The following is a 19,194-nucleotide window of genomic DNA, read 5'->3' as shown; positions in this document are numbered from 1 at the left end:
TCTCCGCTCCCTCCTTCGTGGGAGAAAAACGCGATCCTGCTCCTAACCCGGCTGCAAACCGCGCCGCAAAGGCAGCTCCCAGGAACTGCAGGAAAATGGAAAGTTTTAGGAGTGCAAAGGCCCAGAAACACCCGGGGACTGCACGAAAATGGAAAGTTTTAGGAGTGCGAAGGATCAGAAACACCCAGGAATGGGATTTGCCTTCTTTTTCCAGCCCCGGACCCGGCAGCATCTCACCCCGGACGCCCGGAGGCATCCATCCGCTGCCCCCAGCACGGCGGTGGGGCGAAGCTGCCCGCGAATCCCAGCCGGGTTGCATTTGCCCTATTTCTTTATAGGCCTGGAAACCGCGCTGCTTTCCCAGCTGCAGAGGCAGCTCCGTTCCCAAGAACCGCCGAAAAGCCGCGACCTCTTTCCAGGACCGTGCAGCACGCGGTGGCAGGGAGCCAGCGCGACGCAGAGCGCAGGAAAAGGGGGAGCGAGGCGCTCGTGGGACCCCGCGGAAATCGGCTGGCGAGGGGCACCGCAGCGGCACGGGCGGCCACACGGGCGCACGAAGCCCATCCCATCACCCGCACGCCGGGAATTTCAGCGTTTGGGGTTCCCCGCGGAGACCCCGTTAAGCCGGGCGGTGCCGGACCCCTCTCGCCGCTCCCGCGGCGCCCCGCAAGCACGAGCTGCAAAACGGGCGAAGGAACGCCACGGCGGGCGTCGTGCCCGAACCACCGGCTTATTCTCGTGATTTTTAGGGCTTTTTGCTTTCCGTCGAGGTGAGACAAGGGACCTCGGCTTGGCTGGTGGGGACGAGGACGCGTGGACACGGTGCCCTCGGGATCCACCAGCAGCAGAGGTCGGGCAGGAAGGCGGTGGCAGAGGCGGCGACGTTTCAGCCACCGAAGCTCCTCTCCAGGGCCACGTTCCTCAACCTCCAGGACAAAACGAGAAGCAGGGAGAGAAAGAAATCCCACCAAATGTTTGTTGTTTTTTTTTTGGGGGGCGGGGGGGGAAATAAAAAAATAAATAAATTAAGCCAGGAGCCCTCTCCCTCGCCGCAATGGTTTTTCATTTTCAACCAGATAAAACTGAGCCTAAACTCTGACTGCTCGCTTATCCCTTTTATGCTCGCTTCCTTGTTTGCATGCGCATGTGGGAATGTGTGGGTGTGTGGTTTTTGTTTTGCTTTCTGCAATCGCTCTGCAGACCATCTCCCGGTGCCTTGCAGATCGCAGCTTCCTCAGCCCCGCTCCATCATCCGCCCGGGCGCGCTTTCCGCCCCTCTGCCTGCGGACCTCTGCTCTTCTCCCTCTGCTCTTCTCCCTCCCGGCGCAGCTCCCGGACCCCAGCTCGGAGCATTTCGGGGACGGGACACGGGGAGGAGGGACGGAGCAGGGACGGAGCAGCAGGCACCGGCCCCAGACTCCCCGCGGGAAGGCGGCTGCTCCCCCTGGGGAAGGAATCCGCCCTGTGGCACACGCTTGCCCGATGCCCTATTTAAGGCTCGGAGCAAGGGGCAGGGCTTGGGGGCACATCCGAAGCAGCGAGCCGTCCGTGGCACCGCTGGCGAGCTCGCTCACACCTCTCCCTTTGAGCCCAGGTCCGCTGCAGCCCCCCAGAAACACCCCCCCGGGAGCACCCAGCCTCGACCAAACCAAACTCCAGGCGCGTTTCACATCACGGCACCGCGACGGCACGGGGAGCGATGGAGGGGGTGACAAAGAATTGAGACGGCCACGATGACGCCCCGCAGCGAGAACACGGGGACAGGGGGTGCCCCCGTGCCACTCGCGTCCCTCCTCGCCCCCCCACCAAATCCCGGAGGGGCGCTTTCGGCCCCAGCCGTGCCACCCCGGCTCCACCAAATAACGCCCCGAGCAGCTCGAAGCCCTAACTGGATAACGAGCTCCACACGAGAGCCTAATGAAGGATTAGCAAAAGGCAGTTTAAAGAGATTAAGGCTGGGCGCAGCAGCGAGACGGCTGGGGGGTTTTATGGGTGAGGGTTCTTCCGAGCCCCAAATTTCAGCCCCTGCAAAAGGCGGCCTCCACCAGGGGCTGCGGATTCGGGGTGGCTTTTAGGGGCTGAGGCTCGCGAGAGGGGGACGGGGGGCTGCAGAAGGACGGCGGCGCACCGAAATCGCGAGTGGCGTCGCAAAGCCCTGCCCAAGGCGCCCTAAAACGGAGCCGGTGGCTCCCTTGATCTCTCCCCTCCCACACCCAGCCCTTCCATCTGCATCCCAGCTGCGCGCCGCGATGCTCCGGCCCCGGCCGTAATGACTGCTGATGTTATCCGCCCGAGCCCCGAGCCTTCCAAGGAGCCCCAGGGAAGCAGGTACTCAGCCCTCATTCAGGGAAAGTTATTAATATTAATTTCTTGGCTCTGCGCAAACGGAGCGAGGAGTCAGCCCTCGCCTCAAAGAGCTCGGCGCGACTGCCAGCACCGCGCGCTCGCAAAGGTCAGGAGTCCGCCTCGTCCGAAAGCAAGGCACCGCGCTTCCAAAATAGAAAGCAGCAGCGCGCTGGGGGTTGCTCTTTGTTTGTTTTGCCCGGCGCATTTCTCCTACGACCACAAACACCAGAAACTTTCGGCTCCCAAGAAGCGGCCGCCCGACGGCCTCGTGCGTGCGCGCGCGCCATCCAAGCCAGGAGCCGGGGCTTTGGGGCACGTGCCCGAACGGCGGCGATGCCCCGAAATGGAAAAGGGTGGAAATAAAAAAAAAAAAAAAAAAAAAAAAGGGGGGCCGCGTCCCGGCAGCCGGGGCCACCTCTCGAAGCCAGCCCGAAATTGCGGGCGAGCCGCCGAACCGAGGCGCCCAGGAGGGATCTGGGGAGGGCCGGCAGGGGATCGGACAAACATCCCCGTCGGGGCCTACCAAAACAAATCAAACGAAGATGTTTGGAGCGGCTCCAGCTGTTTACTGGTGACGCAGGCGGAGGTATAAATAATTAGCCGGCCGGGATTCTGCTCGCAGGCTCCTCGCCCTTATCTAATCGCATCTCGCGGCGACGCGGCCCCGTCCCCTCCCTGCCCGAAACGGTTCGAGAAAACCAGATGCGAAACGCAGTAAAAAAAAAAAAAAAAAAACAGCACGGCGACCACCGGTTAAAACCAGCGCTCCCATTACACGCTGGATGCTCGGCCCCGAGCGGCCGGGGCTCCAATCCCACCCTCTGAGTAAGAGGGAGGATTTTTCCCCAGCGGGAGCCCTGCCCGCGGGCCGGATCCGGCCCCGCAGCCCTCGCGCCCTGCCCGTGCCAGCCCCGCTTGGGCGAAACGGGGCCTGGGGACGGTGACAGCGCTCCGAACACCCCCGCCAGCACCCCCCTCCTGCGCCCGGCCACCGCGGAGGGCGAGGAGGCGCTCGGACGCCGCCGCTCCCCAAAAGCAACCCACCCGCCGCGGCTTCGGCACCACGCGGCGACGGCACCCGCGCTGCGGGAAGGCACCCGGCAATCCGATTTTGGCGATTTTGACAGCTCGGGCTGACCCGAGCCGATCCCCTCCGGGCCTCGGCGGGGTTCAAGGGGTGGGGAGAAGCCGGCAGCCCCCTGCCCCGATGCCCCCGCCCCACCCCGGCCCCCCGAGGATGCCCCAAAGCCGCCGCCCGCCGCGCGGCCGGAGAACCGAACCCGGCGTTGGAAACTTACTGAGGAAATTGGGCGCCCAGCTCCACCAGGCTGCTTGTCCCTACTGGTGGGAAAGTCTATAAATCTCTAATAAAGAAAAAAAAAAAAAAAGAAAGAAAGAAAGAAAAAAAAAAATAAAATCCCCTCCCATTTTATTCCTCCCCCCCCCACCCCCCACCCTTCCCCAGGATTGCGAAACCGAGAGGGCAGCCGGGGCTTGGATCTGCAGCATTGCTGAGTTCCTACGGAGTCTGGGCTTCCTGCCACCAGCAACAGCGGCTCTGGGGGTGTGGAAAAAGGGAGGAAAAAAAAAAAAAACGGGGGAAAAAAAAAAAAAAAAAGTCCTGTTTATTTTGGGGGATGAGAGAGAAAACTTGCAATGCGCAAGCCGTGGGGAGGCGGGGAGCGCGGCTCTGTTCCTGCAGCCGCGGCGCGCTTCGGGACGGGAAGGTTTGTGCTCCCTCCGTGAGGGTCCCCCCTATGGGGTCGCCGCCACGTCCCCCTTTTTCCAGCTCCGGCACGGCCACGGAGCTCGGCCAAGGGCACCCCGACCGGGTCACGGCCACCCCGCGGTGCTCGGGGGCACCCAAAGGTGCCGAGGGCGGCTCTGCCCCGCGGCGGCGGCGGGAATTACCGGGGACAGGCTGGCAGAAAAGCCTGACCCAGATTCCCCTCCAGCCTGATCCCTCGGTGAAGTCATAATCCTCGGAGGGCTTCTGGTCCTTTTTTTTTTTTTAAATACATCCCTGAGAGTTGCCAGGGAAACGGCGGTGATGCTATAATTTCAGCATTATAGACTTCAGCGCGAGAACGGCGGGGAGAAGAAGGCTGAAATATGGACGAGCTGCGCCGGGGACGCTTTTAGGGGAAAAAGCAAGCAGCCTGCCGCAGGGGCAGGCGGAGAGGTCCAGGCGCAGGCGGGAGGGTGCCCACCCTTGGGTGCCGTTGGGGCAGCAGCGGGGGAGCTGCCGACCCCGTAGGGCTCAGGAGGGTGGTGGAGGCTCCCCAGAGCAGAGCAGGCTGCGGGGTCCCGAGGCCCCAACGCCCTGTTTTGGGGCAGCCCCAGCTCCGTCCAGCGCTGCAGCACCCAGTGGGTGCCAAAAGCAGCCGGGTTTTGCCAGGAAGAGAGGCCGGGCCTTTCTGGTTCCGTTTGCCACCGCCTCCTTGCAGCAGGGTCACGGGTGGCATCCCATCCCATCGCATCCCATCCCATCGCATCCCATCCCATCCCATCCCATCCCCATCAGGACTCGAGACGCCAGCTCGCCCAAGGGCAAACCCAGCAGCTGCTCCCCACTTCTATGGGGTCGGGAGACACCTCTGGGTGCTCTCGGCTCCAAGCTTGGGGATTTGGGCCCCAAACAACCCCTTGGGCAGGTGCCGGCGAGCTGTAGGGTGGGAGGTGACCTGCGACCAGCCGGGAACCGAGCTGGTGCCAGGGGGGCTTCAGCACCCAAACGCCAGGAGCCTGAAGCCCCCGCTGCCACGCAGGGATGGGAAAATCAAACCGATTTAAACCACGTTTCCATCTCCCCTCCCGCGCCCCTTCCAACCCCACCGCCGGGCACTGAAGCGGCACCGGCGGTGATGCAAACTTTCCGAAAAGGCTCACAAATAAAAATACGGTGACACACAAACAGCTCCGCGCGAACGCCGCCCAACGGCCCATGACCCGCGGGCTGCCTGCGCTGCGAGGGCTCGCGGGTCCCAGAGGAAGCCCGAAAGCCCCGGGGACGCCGCGCCCCGCGCGCCCCACGCCGCGCTCGCCCACGCGGGGAGGCGAGGACGAGGCGCCCTGCTCTGGTGCGCAGCACCCGGCACCGTGCTGGCACCCAGGAGCCGGCCCCGGTCCCGTGCCAGAGCTGGGGTGGCCGGGTGCCGCCCAGCGAGGGGCTCGAGGTCCTGGGCACGGAGACCCGGGGGTCCCACACGTTGATAAAAAATCACTCCTGGATTAAAAATCACGGCCTGTTGGGGCCGAAATGTGGCCAGGGCGCAGGGCAGCTGGTGGCGCGCAGCAGTGACGGGACGCTCTGCAAAAACCCTGCTCTTGGTGCGCAGCCTCAGGATGGGGGCAGAGCCCCCGAAAGGGGCGTACGGCCTCCGGGAGGAACCATTTTGTTCCAGTCCCCAAACGGGAACCAAACCCCAAAGCCGCCAGCCCTCGCGGCTGACCCGGCAGCCCCTGAGCCACCGGGGTTGCTTTGAGCAGTGACCCGAGCTCCGTATTTAGCCCCGGAGGTATTCATCTCAGCCAGGCTAAAAACAAATCTGCATTTGCATCACAAAAAGACCCCCGTTTGCTCTGTACATGTGTAGCATCGCCTCGAGAACGCATGCAAAGCAGCCTTCCTCCCTTGCCAAGCAGAAGGCGCTGAAGGTCACGCGAGCGGATGCCGAGCTCGCCGGGCCTGCTCCTCGCTGCTGGAAAGGACGAGGCAAGAACGTCCTCCCTCGCGGGGAGCCTCTCCCGACCTTCCCAGTCACAAGCGCAGCCGGAGCAGCGCTCTTTGCCGCCCAGCGACGCACAAAATGCTGCTCGATAAATACACAGCCGCTCCTGGCCTCGGGGACGGCGAGGACCAGAGAGGCTGTCAACGCTCCTCGCCCCTTCGGCCTCTCCTCCTTGCTCCCGGAGCCAGCCTCGTCCTTGAGGCACCAAACCCGGTCCCCGCAGGGCACGGCGCGGGGCTGCTCGCCCCGAGCACCTCTCCGAGGCACGAGGGCGAGCCGGTGGAGGCGAAGGCAGCTCCCGCAGGAGGATGAGGACGGTGCCGCCCGTCCCAGCGCTCACCCGCGGCCACACGGGCTGGCGGCCGGGCCCCAGCACGTCGCTGTTTCGGGACCAAGTCCCTCGGCGAGCCCGCACCGCACGTGCTGCTCCCAACGCCCTTCTCCCTGGCGGTGCGGGGACCTCGCCGTCCCCACGGTCCGCTGAAAACCCGGCCGCGCAAACCCGGGCGCAAGGCGAGTGTGCGGGGAGCGCGCCAAGCCCCCGAGGCACCGGCACCGCCCCAGAAGACAGATGCCTCTCTCCCCCCTGCAGTAAAATGCCAGCTATATCGAGAGGATTGATGAAGGGAGCAAGAAGCAGCATACCAGCCACCAGCTGCCGCGGGAAGAGGCTTGGCTGCCTTCGCCACCGGCATCCTGCTCCAACCATTTGTTCTGCTTCTATTTTAAAAAGCGCAGGGGCTCGGCGCTCCGCGTCTCCCAGCCTCCCCACCGCCGAGGGAGGCGGCGGATTTCTGCGAAGCCAAGAGGCAGCGACGGCTCCGCGAGCGATCTTGGCAGCGGCTCCGCGCGGGGCTGGGGATATTTTGGAGCGAGCGAGCGGAGAGGTGCTAGTTTTCCCCGCGGCGTGTCGCGGGCGCGTGGGAAGGGCGGCCGCGCCGAGGCAGGGAAGGTTGGGGACCGCTCCGTGATTGATCGGTGCCTCGAACCCAGGAGCTGGGGCTCCTCCAGCTCGCTGCTAGCTGAGCTGGTGCCCAAAAGCAGAGGTTGGGGTCGGCGAGGAGCACCCCGCGAGCTGGAGGTGACTGGAGGGGAGCCCGGCACAGCGCCGTGCCCCTCGCCGGCACACCGGAGCGGAGCGCGAGGTGCCTGGGCTCTGCCGCCTCGCCTTTGTCTCCTCGCTACCTGCGCACGCTCGCCTCCAGCACGGACTTTTCTCAAGGGCAGGGACCTTCCCCGGGGAGCCCTCGGCGCGCTCCTGGGAAGGAAGAAGGTGCAAGTGATGGATTTTTAACAACCCGCCCCATTTCAGCCGCTCGAACCCGCTGTCCGGCACCGGGATCACGGCTCACGCGGCGACACGGACCCAAAGGGTGCCCCGGGTGTCAAAAAGTTCGCAGCCACCAGCAGGCAGGACGGGCACGACGCACGGCAGCGGGCAGAACATCGCCGATTCCCCCAGGGTTACGCAGACACACGCTCCTCCTCTGCCCCGCAAAACGCTCCCGGGGCAGGATCCGTGCCCGGCTCCGTGCCGCGGCGCAGCAATCGGAGCCCTGCGCTGGGACCCTTGCTAGGAGCAGTGGTCCTGAGCCCCGGGGTTCGGTCCTGAGCTCCAGGCCCCCAAACACCAGACTCGGGTCCTCGTTATTTGTTGCCGCAGCCCCTCGCCCCAGCCCCAAATGGGTTTTGTTTCGTCCCCCGTCCCAAGACGCCGCGCTCGGTGCAGACCACCGGATCAGCGCCATTACAGGACAGGATGTTCTCGGTGGCTGCAGCGTAAAAAGAAAAAGTCAAGCTGGTCAAAATAACTCGTCCACATTTTTCTTTTTCTTTTTTTTTTTTTTTTTTTTTCCCCTCCCTGTCAGTGGAAACTTCTGCCACGGCCCCGTGTCTCAAGGTTACTGCTCAGGGTGGGGGAGGATTTCAGGTTTTACAACTGAAAAATTCCAGAGAGAAACACAGAAATGTTTCTTTTTTTTTTTTTTTTAACCAAACAGAAGCCATTCATCCCGTTTTTCATCGTTTCTCAAGTTCAGCGCAGCAGGTTTGCGGCAAGCCCTGCTTTTTCACCCTCCCAGATTTTGACGGCTTTGGTGGGATACCCTCAGTGACCGGGGAACACTTGGCATTATCGATTCCTGCTGGGAGGAAAACCGATCAAAACAAATTTAAGCCCCGACCCCTTCCCCACCTGCACGACACGGGACGAGTTCCTGGGCATTTGTTTCTACGGCGCCTAGCAATTTTTCCCCTGAAGCCTTCCAATAATTGGAAAGGAAAAACTCGCTTTCGAAAACGTTTCATCTTAAAAATAAAAAAAAAATAAAAAAATAAAAATGGACACCTTCCAAAAGGATGGAGAAGAGGCACGCTGTTCCAAAAGGCACTCGCGTTTAAAAAGGAAGATGAAAAGTTTCAACCAGGGCTATTTATAACCCCTGCTTATCCCCAGCGGCGGCACTTTTGAGCCGTACCGTGTGCCCCGGGCAGGTAATGCCCCACGATCCCGCGACAACCCCGGCACCGTGCCGTGCCAAACCGTGCCATGGGACCCCGTGCCGCTCAGGAAGGGGCAGCCGATATGGCAAAAACCACTGGAAAAAAAAATAAAAATAAAAATAAAAAATCCCACAAGGGGATGGGGAGCTTGTTATACCGTCACCCTATTTCCTGCCGTACGTTTGCCCCCGTTACATCCAGCGGGGAACGAGGCAGCCCCCTGCCCTCGGGTTCAAACCCGTGTCAAAACCAACTGCTGCTGGCACGCGGGGAGGTTCGGGAGCTGCGGCTTTGCCACGTGTGCCTCCAAAAGGTGCCGACGTGGCACCGGCACCGCGTGGGACGCCGTCCCTCGCCCTGCTCCCCGAGCAGCCCCGTTGGAAGGGGGCAGCCGGGCAGCTGCTCCTGCTGGAAAGGATCCTTGCCCAGGACGCCGGCTGGGAGCTGACTGAAGTTCTGGAAAGAGAACCGACTCTTCTCTTCCTCCCTGCTCCTAAATAGGTCATTTAATTACCGCCTTCCCAAACCCAAAACAACGCTGACTCAAGGCGCGAGGTGGGAGCGCTGCAATTCCGCGCCACACAATGCCCAAGAGCAGCCCGGGGCACGCTGCCAGGCTTTCCTCGGCGTCGGGGTCCCCCCGAGCCCCCCACAGGCCCCCCTGGCACGGGGGCACAGCCGGCGAGGACCTCTGGCTTTCAATTAGCCCCGTTTAATTAAACCGAGGAGGGCTGGGAAGGCAGGTGCCCAGCGCACGGCGCCGGCCGAGCCCGCGGAGCGGCGATGCTCCGAGCGCAGGCACGGAGGAGCCGGAGGAAAAAGGAGGGGGGGAAGCGGCGTTTCAGCGGGCGTTGCGCAAACGGATCCGTGCCCTGCTCGTCCTCGTCACGCCGCCACGAGTTCACCGCGCAGCGCCCCGGTGCCCGCGGGGTGGTGGCCGCCGCCTGACGCATCCCCACGCAGCACCGGCCGGCCCGACCGGCTCGCGCCGAGGCACCTCTCGTGCCGCAGGGCGTTTTGGGGACGGGACCCCTCCTCTCGCACCCCCAGGACCGTGCCGCAGGGCTTGGATCCCCGCTGGTAGGCAGGGGACGAGGCTGGGGCACGCGGGGGCAGGATGCGGCCGCAGCGTTTCTGTCGGAGCAGAGCTGGAGGCGCCGGGGGACACCCCCTTGCTGGAGGGGGGGGTCACGTTTTCCTGCAAGCTCCGGGGGCCAGGACGCAGCCCCCCCTTGCAAAAAAATCATCCCAGGTGGCGAAGGGCTCAGGCACTCACCTGCTCTGGGGCCACCCTGTGCCTCCTGCGTTAAGGAGCAGCCTCGCCGCTGCCTCTGCACCACGGCCGGCACCGCGCGCGCCTCTCCCCGCCACGCATCCCCCTCGGGAAGGGCGCAAAAACGGGACGGGGCTGCCCAGAAAACTCTCTCGACACTCCCCGCTTTTTGAAGAGAAAGCAAAGCTCCGGCCCTCCCCCAGAATAAATCCCTCCGAACCTATCTCCCCTGCATTTAACAAGCCCTCGCTCCACGCAGGCACTTTTTTTGGTTAAGCGATGCAAGCCCTCGTCCTTTTTTTTTCCTCAAGTGGTGGGGAGCTACAGCAGGGAGACACCAGGAGCGAGGGCAGGAGAAAGGAGAAATTAAAGAAAAAAAAGCAAGCAAACAGAAGTGGAGTGCGAGATGAAAAGCGACAGCTCGGCGAAGGTAGAGCTGCTGGCAGGCAGACGGCTAGATCCATCTTGAAAGCAAAAGCAAACTGCTGCTCAAACAAGGCAGAGGGAAAAGCTAGAGGTCTTCCGGCACTGCCTAAGCTCTGATCAAACAAAATGATTAACAAATTTCGGCTCTTTATTGAAAGCTTCTCTAATTAGAGGAAAAAAAAAGAAAGAAAAAGATGGAGGAGGAAGGGGGGGATAAATAAATAAAACCCCTTGAGAGGAGCATCAGATGGAAAAGCGGCGGCGCCAGGGACTGATCCGGCTCCTCGTCCCTGCTGCCGCGGGGGGGACGAGCGGCTCGGGGTGCCCGGCTCGCGGCCGAGGGCGCGGGATCGTGCCTGTGCCTCGTCCTCCCCGCTCCTCCCTGCCCCTGCTCCGACTCACCCCGGCTCGTCGCTACAGCCGCGGCCTTCCTGGGGGGAAGGACTGTCATCTGCAATCCGCTCACCTCCGAACTCCGGGGCAGCTCAGCCTCTAGGAAGCGCTAAAATAGCCAGAAAAAAAATAAGAAAGAGTCCCCGGCCCGAGGAGCTCGCCCTCCGAACAGATGGGACGGCTACGGGGCGAGGCACGGGGATATTTTTAGCTCTGGTTGCAGATGGGGAAGTCCGGCACGGCGAGGCTCAGCCAGCATCCACGCGGCAGCCCACGCCGCTGCCCGCGGCCGCTCGCCCCTGCCCTTGCTGGGATGAGCTGGGTGCGCACCCCCCCGGGCTCCCACCGGGGATTTAACGGGGCGCTGCCAGCTCCATTCCCAAACCCCGGGCGCCACGGCCGCGCCGCGCAGCACCTACGTGCACCGGTGGGATTTTGGGGGACGGGGATTTGGGGGACAGGGGCGACGCCGGCGACGCACATCCCTCCTCTCCCAAAACAGGGGGCAGCCACGGCGACTCGGCCACGGCCGCACGGCTCCCGGCGGAGGCTGCTTGGGGAAAAAAAAAAAAAAAAAAAACCTTGAAAATTGCTGCCCCTGACACGTTTCGGGGTCTAAACGCAAAGGGCCAGGCGGGGATGCCTGCGGCGGAGCCGGCACCGAGCCGTCCCCTTCGGCCAAAACCCTGGCGGGCCCCAAGCGAGGACCGGGAGCGTCGGCCTCGCCGTGCCGAGGAGCCGCAGCCTCTACCTGGCCTCCCGGGCGGCCGGGGCCACCGGGTCGCGCGTTCGACACTTCGGGCTTTGTTCCCCCGTGCACAAAGACGCTTTTACACGGCCCTGGAAGCACGGAGGGACCTCGGAGTGGATGCGGTTTATGACCATATTTAGGCTCCTTTACGTCGCCGGAGTCGCGCTAAAAGGGCCGGGGGGGAAATGAGAATCAGGCCCCACTCGTTTCGCTCGGCGCAGCCGGGGGAAAAAAATCCACCCCGGCACCGGCCGCGTCCCCACCCCGCCACCGAGCGCCGCGGCCAGCGCCGTGCGAGCAGGGAGGGGGCACCGGCCCCCCCCTCCACCCCGGCCTGGCCCAGCACGGCCCCGCAGGGAAGCCGAGGGACTTGCCCAAGGTCACCCCGTGACAAAGCCGGCGCTCCCCCCGAGGTCCCCCCAAGCCCCCCGGCCGGACCGAGCAGGCGGGCAGCGAGGGGGACGCGCGGGTGGCCCCGGGGCGGCTCGTGCCGAAAGGCAGCACCCGGCGGTGCCAAGCCTCTCGCGGCCAGGCCTCTCACCTCGACCCCGTTAAACCCCTTCTTATCCCTCCCCGGCAGGACCCCCCCCGCCCGCCCCGTGCCACCAAAACCCGAACCCCGCAGCCCCCTGCCCGCTTTTGCCCCGGCGGGGCCGAGCGCGGCGCCGTCCCCGAGCAGCGGCCCCCGCGGGGCCGCCAACCACCTGCTCCCAGCCCGGCACAAGTGCGGATGCCTCAGCCTGGCAAAGCCATGACAACTGCAGAATTTGAAGGGCACGGGGAGGAGGGAGGAAAAAGGAAAAGCCGCGAGGGCCCTTCCAGAGGTCCGTGACCTTCAGGAGCCCGCCGGCAGCGCTCCCCACCGCCCGCCGCCCTCAACCGGCGCTGCCCCGGGGCCGCCGGAGCTCGTGCGCTCCCCGGGCTGAGGCTGCCGGCACCGAACCGGCCCGGGGAAGGAAAGAAAATAGCGAGAATCGACCTTACCTGCACCCAAAAACCGCTGCTCCTCGCCTGGGGGGTGGGGGGGGGGGGGACGCGGGGGTCCCAGCCCGCAGGCACGGCCCCGTCCCCAGCGAGGTTTGGGGCTGGCGACCCCGGGTCCAGCTCGGCGGAGCACCGCCGGCCCTAAAACCCCACGTGGGTGCCCTAAAACCTCAGAGGTTTCGGAGGGGCAGGATCAGGCCCCCCCCCGGGAAACGGGGGGGGGAGAAGGGGGCAGGCGGCTCGCCCGGGGGATTTGCGGCAGCCCGGCCTGGGGGGCTGCTGGGGTGTCATGGTGGGGGGGGGGCAGGAGGGGACACCCCAATTCGTGGCCGGGGGCTCTGGGACGGGGAAGGAGGCTGCGGGTGTGTGCCGGGGGGGGGGGGGGGATGGAATAATAAATATTAAAAAATATAAAAATGAAAATTAAAAAAAGGCGACGACAAAGCTGGGGGGGGGGTCAAGCTGCTGGGAAGGAGCCCGGCGGAGGGCGAGGGGAGGCCGAAGGGCCGATGGAGGCCCCGTCCTCCATCGCCAGCCCCCCCCCCGGACCCGCGGAGCCGGCAGCGGCGAGAGGCGAGCGGAGAGGGTTGGGGGGGGGGGGGGGTCTTCGTGCCCCCCCCCCAGCCGCGGCCCCGCAAATGGCAGCGGCGGCGGTGCTGAGCCCCCCCCGGGCCCCCCGCAGGAACAAACAATCCCAGCTGTCAGCTCCGGGCCGGCAAGCGGCCAAGGCAATGGAAGCTCCGCGGCTCCATTTACCGCCGGCTCCTCCGAAAAGCTGCCCTTGCCACTCACAGCCCCGCAGCGGGCCCCCCCCCGGACCCCCCCCCCCCCAACACCCTCAGCATCGCCCCCGTTTCCCCGATCCCCCCCCTACCCCGAAGCACCCCCAAACGTTGCGGCCCCGCATAAGGAACCGGGGGGGGGGGGGGGCGGCTGTAGGGTCGCGGTAGGGTTTTGAGGGGGGCTGCCAGCTCGCCCCCCCCCCCCCCCCAAGCCATGCAGCCCCCCCCCCCCCCCCCTAAATAGCGGGGCGAGCCCCCCCCCGGCGCCTCTCACCTGGCCCCCCGCCGCTCAGCGCCACCTCTTCCCCTTCCTCCCTCTCGCTCCCTCCTTCACCTCTGCACCATTTTGGTTTGTTTTGAAGCGGCGGGGGGGGGAACGGGGCGGCGTGTTGGGGGGGGGAGAGAAGGGGGGGGGGGGAAGGATGTGCTGCTTCTCCGCCCCCGCCGGCACGGCTCGGCTCGGCTCGGCTCCGCCGCCCATCGCCGCCGCCTCGGGGCGGCACCGAGGGGCTGGGGGGTGGGGGGGGGGAAGGGGGAGGATTTGGGGGGGTTTGGGGGGGGTATAGGGGGGTTGGGGGGGGAAACGGGGGTTGGGGGGAGGGAGGAGTTAGGGGGATGGGGGGGGTTAGGGAGATCGGGGGGGTGGGGGGTGGTTAGGGGGACTGGGGGGGGTTAGGGGGACTGGGGGGGTTAGGGGGACTGGGGGGGGTTAGGGGGACTGGGGGGGGTTAGGGGGACTGGGGGGGGTTAAGGGGAATTGGGGGGTTCTAGGGGATTGGGGGGGTCTAGGGGATTGGGGGGGGTTAAGGAGATTGGGGGGGTTTAGGGGGACTGGGGGGGTTAGGGGGAATTGGTAGGGGTCTAGGGGATTGGAGGGGTTTTATCGGGGTGGGGGGGTTTAGGGGACTTTGGGGGGTTTTAGGGGGACTGGGGGGGTTACGGGGGTTGGGGTGGGTTTATGGGGGTTGAGGGGGTGTTAGGGGGATGGGGGGATTAGGGAAATTTGGGGGGGTTAGGGAGGGTTTAGGGAGACTGGGGGGGTAGGGGGACTGGGGAGTAGGGGGATGGGGGGAGTTTAGGGGTATTGGGGGGGGTTTAGGGGGATAGGGGGGTTTTAGGGGGACTGGGAGGGTGCTGCCAACTCCCCCCCCACTCTCCAGCTGCTCGGCACGGGGCCGCCTTTCTCGGAAGTAACGCCAAAACCCGGCGGAGCCGTTGCAAAAAAAAAAAAAAAAAAAAGACGTACAAAACGCCTAAAAAAAAAAAAAAAGAAAAAACACGTCTGAAAAGTAAACGGAGCGGCGGCGGGACCCTACCTCGAGCGCCGAGCGGAGCGGGGCCTGGCGGAGCCGCCTCCCGGGGCTGCGGCGCTGCCGGCGGGGAGCGACCATGGCCGGGCCCGGCCCAGCCCCGGCGGCGGGGCGGGGCGGGAGCAAATGGCCGCGGCCGGGAGGGAGCCGCAGGCCCCGGCCTGGGCCCGGCTCCGCTTCTCCCCTCACGGGGGGGGTCCCCGCCGCAGCCCCGGCCCCTTCCCGGGGGGGGGGGGCGGTTCTGGGCCCTTCCCGGGGGTTTCTGTTGCCCCACGGCCCGGTTTCCAGCGGGGTGTTTGGGGTTGTGGGGATGGGGTGGCTGCCGGGGGGGGAGGGTTGTGGGGGGGGGGGTTGCTAAAGCTGCACGAAAATGGGGATGTGGGGTGGGGGAGCGGGCACTCGGAGGGGCTCGGTTTGGGGTCCGGCACCGTCGTGGGTATGACCCACGGCCCCGTGTGTGTGCTGGGGTGGGCACTCGGAGGGGCAAGGTTTGGTGCTCAGCCCCACTGTGGGTACCACCCGCAGCCCCGTGTTGGCTGGGGTGGCCACTTGGGCTCGGTTCGGTGCCCAGACCTGTCGTAGGCATGACCCGCAGCCCCGTATGTACTGGGGTGGTCGCTCGGAGGGGCTCGGTTCAGTGCCCAGACCCCTCATAGCACGACCCACGGCCCCTCAGAAGGCCTCGGTTCAGCGCCCAGCCCCATCGTAATATCCCTACCCTAAAGGACAAGGAACATTTCTGAACACGTTTTTAAATTGCTGAAGCGTTATGTCGTCAGAATTGGTCCAAAAATGAAACGCCTGTTGGAAGCGGAAGGATTTGAATGGAGATCGCGCAAAAATCCAGGGGAGGTTCGGGTTGGAAATGAGGAGACATTTCTCAGAAAGAGCCGGTCAGGCATTGCCCAGGGAGGTGGTGGAGTCTCCGTCCCTGGGGGTGTTCGAGGAAAGGTTGGACGTGGTGCTTGGGGACATGGTTTAGTGGGTGACATTGGTGGTAGGGGGGGTGGTTGGAGGGCTTTTCCAACCCTAATGACTCTAGGATTCTGTGAAAATATAAATCGAGCTGGCATGGGACTTTTCTCCGCTCATCGAGTGCCCAGAGGAAGCAGGCTTGCGCTGGGGGTCGGCAGCGCCACGGGAAATGTTTTATGGCCCCCCGACCAGCAGGCTCGCAGCCCACCCGCCTGTAACGGGAGGCATGGAGCTGGCACGGGTCCCATGGGAGCCCAAAGCCCCCGAGGACGGGGATGCAGAAGCAGTGGTGGCTGCGTCTCCGTCACCCACACCGTGAAGGGTCTGCGAGGCTGCTCTCCCTGCACGAGGGACCAGTGACGGGGACGTCCCAGCCCCATCGGGTTGCACCCAGCTGGAACACCACAAAAAACGGGTGCGCTTGGCCTCCCACCTGTACCCACTGACCAGCACCTGCCAGCCGGCTCTTCCTCGCACCCCATCCCGTTCCAGGCAGGGAAAGGCCCCCGGTGACTCAGACAAGGGGGACGAGCGTGCGGTGCGGGGACGTTTTGCAACGCGCTGGGCACGGGAGGAGGCTCCCGGTGCATGGAGAGTAGGCGTTGAATTATACAACGCACGTGGCGAGAGCGGCTCGGGGAGGCTGGCGGGCAGGGAGAGAGGCTGACGAGGAACCGAGGGGTGAACGCGGCCAGGAAAAGGGGCTCAGGCTGGGGGGCCCTTGGGGATATCGGGCACACCAGGCTGGTGGCAGGGCTGCAGCGGGACGGGACCGGCACCAGTGCGTGCCCCCTGTGCCAGCGCGTGGCCCTACACCGGGCAAACCCAGCCATTAATTAGCGAGTTAATAGCCCGAGGAAGCTGCCGACCTCTAATCTTTGCTCAGGCACCGAGCAGCACATCGGGGCCCTGCTCTGTGCCATCCCCATGGCCAACAAGAAGCTTTACGCTGCCTTAATTTGGGACAAACTAATCAAAGACTCAGAAATCTCCATCAAGGTGACGGGTACGAGCACCCGTGCCGTCCCCACCCATCCGGCTCAGTGACACAGTTCCCTGCTGGCTCCTTCCCACATCGCCATACACATTTCCAGTGGACTTTTCTCTGTGTTTGGCTTTTTGGGGCTGTTTGTTGTCAGTGAGTTATTTTATTATATTTATTGTTAGAAATAGCGCTATTTTTAGCGCCCTGTTGGATTAGATAGAGATGGGATTAGTCATCCCACCAAGAGCTGTTTGCAGCCTTTCCTCAAGGATTCTCTGGGGTTTGTTTTCCAATCAACTGAGATCGCGTATCCAAAGGAATAAAAAATAAAAATAGTCATAATAATGTGCACCAGCCGAGCTCCAGTGCCACTCCATGAGATGCTGGTGGAAACGCGGGAAGCATCCAGCCCAGGATATTTATGAGGCGAAGACGAGAACAGTACTATGAACCTCAAAGTATTTTGGAAAGTCGGTTCGGGCTGCGTTTTTTTTTCTCTTGGGAACCGAATGCTGAGTAACTCCCTTCCCACACCAGGCTGATCGTTTCGTACAGCTGGTACGCAGCCTCTTGACAGTGGAAATTGCTTTCCCTTGCCCTATGCCAGCGGGTAGGAGGGAGGAGGACTCCTGGGTCTGCAAAGATACGCAGCCACCTACACCCTCTGCAAGTCAGGCTATTAAAAAAAAAAAAGAAAAAACACCCCAAAATCCTGAAGCGTGAAAAACATTTGCTCCTTTCACGCACCGCACGCAGCTTCTGCTGGTGGCTGCGTGGCACGGAAAGCCAGCGGGACCAGCGGACACACGGCTTCCCAGCGCTGGCACCCGCGGGTGGCTCCGCCAGGGCTGCACAGGGGACCCGGCCCTGTGTGCCTGCCCCCAGCACCCCGCTCGCTTGCCCCGGTCTCGCTCCAGGGGTTGCTGCTGGGATGGAGACGAGGAAACCAGGATCCTCCTTGTCCCCCGTGGGACCGGTGCTGTTTTGGGGCCGGCAAAACCCCACTGGCACCGGGACACAGCGCATGGGGGACGTTCACTTGCACCAGGACCACACCAGCCCGGGGCAAATCCAGCACCCACCCAGTGGGCCAAGAGGCCAACGCCACCAGTCCCGTGCTTGGAGGAGCTGTGGGATCTCTGCTCCCCTGGCTGCAGCTCTCGATATCTCCTTGCCTCCATTTCAGCCTCCTCTAGACCAAGCAGGAGCAGAGCTCCCATGCCGGTTTTGGGGACACTGCTTTGGCGGTTACAAAGAGCGGGTGGACGCGGTGGGAAACCCAAATCTGCGGCTGCGCAGACGTGCCACCGCCAGCTCGACCCCATTAACACCGGAGCCCTCGGGATGCTACAGACCCTAAAAGAAGGGAAGGGGATGCTGGCATCCCACCAGCCCCACAGCTCAGGACGGAGAGGCGCAGGTGGCGCAGCCCATTTTGGAGACACAAACACCATCCCTGGGGGACACAAACGCCATCCCCGGGGGGCACAAACGCCATCCCCGGGGGGCACAAACGCCATCCCCGGGGGGCACATCCAGCCCCGCTCCTTGCAGCGACCTCTCTCCCGGTGCCCGGCCAGCGCCCGCCCCGCAGATCGGCAGGGTGAGGGTGGCACACGTGCGGTGACAACGGGTCGGGGACGTGCGGGCAGGGAGGAAGCGTCACCTTCACCTTCACGTGCCCCCCCCCAGCAGGGGTGCGCCCGAGCGGATTATTTGCCCCCCGCAGCCGAGGGCGGCCGCGTTTGCCGGAGAGGGGGGTCCGGGGAGGGGGGGATGGCGCACAAAGGGATGCTCGGGGGAGCTGGGGGGCCCCGCTTGGCTGGTGCCAGGGGCCTCCTGCCCAGGCCCCCAGCCCGCCCCGCTCCCTCCCTCCCTGCCCCCCCCCCTTTCCTCTCCCAGGCTAAATTCTCCCACAGCCTCCATTGACGTCCTGCCTGCGTCACCGTCTCCAGCACAACCAGACAGCACGTGGGAGAGGCAGGTTTAAAGCGGCAGGGCCACGCCACGGCTCCAGCTGCGCGCCCCGGCAGCGGGGTGCCCCGCAGGGGGGCCACCCCCCCAAAACCCCTCTGCGCCCCACATCTCCCCCCTCCCCTCCCAGTACCCCGCAGCCCTGCTGGGAGGGGGTTCCCCAGGGCAAAGCGCACGGGACGGGGCGCGAGGAGGCTGCTCTCCCCCCCGTAGCAAGGCTTGCATGGGAGCGTGTAAACATTTTGCTTCCAGGTCTGCGCCCGCATCCTCTCTCCTCCCCGCCGCTCTCCAAACCGAGCCCCGAGCAGGGGCCAGGAGCGCAGGAGGCCGGTTTGCGCTCGAAGTGCAAGCTCGCAGCCCTGGCTCCAAAACCCGGAGCCAGATTCATGGTGGTTTTTTTTTTTTTTTACATTTTTTTTCTTTTTTTTTTTTTTCCCCTCCCCGCTTGGCCCCCGGCCAGTCCTTTTGCCTTTACATCTGCGCTTCGCATGTGCTGAACCCAAGGTGCGGCTCGGCTGGGTCCCAAGGGTTGCGCACCCCTGGGGACTGGGGCTGGGGGGGGGGGGGGGGGCACGAGCGGGGAGCTTTGCAAGGGCTGGGACGCGGGGTGCCGTGCGGGGACTCGGCCACGGGTTGCAAGAAGCTTTGCGAGGTCTCGTGTGCTCGCCCCGAGGCCCACTCACCGTTTCTGCCCCGGGATATTGTCTTACACCGAAGGACGTCGGCTCACCCGTGACTCAGGGCTTCGGGGTGGGTGGGAGA

The 19,194-nt window shown here is 64.2% G+C and overlaps 1 protein-coding gene across 13 annotated transcripts in view; it reads right to left on the bottom strand.

Moving 5' to 3' along the window:
- Positions 1 to 19,194, bottom strand: part of MEF2D (myocyte enhancer factor 2D) — a 68,667-nt gene extending 49,473 nt beyond the window's left edge. For 3 of the 13 annotated variants that reach the window (XM_066986220.1, XM_066986221.1, XM_066986224.1), the window contains exon 1: positions 13,463 to 13,588. The gene's annotated coding sequence lies outside the window, so the exon portion shown is untranslated. Of the gene's footprint in view, positions 1 to 3,644; positions 3,711 to 10,680; positions 10,781 to 12,406; positions 12,683 to 13,462; positions 13,589 to 14,504; positions 14,640 to 19,115 lie in introns of those variants that run through there. The other 10 variants (XM_066986213.1, XM_066986222.1, XM_066986223.1 and 7 more) reach the window with 8 other exon arrangements.

Source organism: Anser cygnoides, chromosome 33 (genome assembly GCF_040182565.1).
Source record: "Anser cygnoides isolate HZ-2024a breed goose chromosome 33, Taihu_goose_T2T_genome, whole genome shotgun sequence".
In the NCBI taxonomy this organism is placed as follows: Eukaryota; Metazoa; Chordata; class Aves; order Anseriformes; family Anatidae; genus Anser; species Anser cygnoides.
Note: the sequence above shows the minus strand (reverse complement) of the source record. Positions and strands in the feature narration are given on the sequence as shown.